The sequence below is a fragment of the Arachis stenosperma genome, chromosome 10, assembly GCF_014773155.1.
Source record: "Arachis stenosperma cultivar V10309 chromosome 10, arast.V10309.gnm1.PFL2, whole genome shotgun sequence".
In the NCBI taxonomy this organism is placed as follows: Eukaryota; Viridiplantae; Streptophyta; class Magnoliopsida; order Fabales; family Fabaceae; genus Arachis; species Arachis stenosperma.
Genome location: NC_080386.1, coordinates 107,318,455 through 107,319,090, shown reverse-complemented (window position 1 = coordinate 107,319,090; position 636 = coordinate 107,318,455). Strand labels below are relative to the sequence as shown.

Here is a 636-nt window from a genome sequence, read left to right as displayed (position 1 = left end):
CAATCCAATCAGATTCTGAGAAATCATATTGACTTGCTGAGTCAATAATTTGTTCTGAGCCAATATGGCATTTAGAGTATCAATCTCAAGAACTCCTTTCTTCTGAGTTGTCCCATTGTTCACAGGATTTCTTTCAGAAGTGTACATGAACTGGTTATTTGCAACCATTTTAATGAGTTCCTGGGCTTCTGTAGGTGTTTTCTTCAGATGAATAGATCCGCCTGCAGAATGGTCCAATGACATCTTGGATAACTCAGAAGACCATCATAGAAGATACCTATGATGCTCCATTCTGAAAGCATGTCAGAAGGACACCTTCTGATCAATTGCTTGTATCTTTCCCAAGCTTCATAGATGGATTCACCTTCCTTCTGTTTGAAAGTTTGAATTTCCACTCTAAGCTTACTCATCTTTTGAGGTGGAAAGAATTTAGCTAAGAAGGCATTGACCAGCTTTTCCCAAGAGTTCAGGCTGTCTCTAGGTTGTGAGTTCAACCATATACTAGCTTTGTCTCTAATAGCAAAAGAGAAAAGCATAAGTCTGTAGACCTCGAGATCAACTCCATTGGTCTTAACAGTGTCACATATTTGCAAAAAAAATCAGCCAAGAATTGATGAGGATCTTCCAATGGAAGTC

At 38.8% G+C, this 636-nt stretch overlaps 1 non-coding gene across 1 annotated transcript; it reads left to right on the top strand.

Moving 5' to 3' along the window:
- The first annotated feature begins 296 nt into the window (after positions 1-296).
- On the top strand, positions 297-404 carry LOC130958548 (small nucleolar RNA R71). The gene has a single exon (XR_009077662.1). It is a non-coding gene; the product is annotated as a small nucleolar RNA R71 (small nucleolar RNA).
- The last annotated feature ends 232 nt before the right edge of the window (positions 405-636 follow it).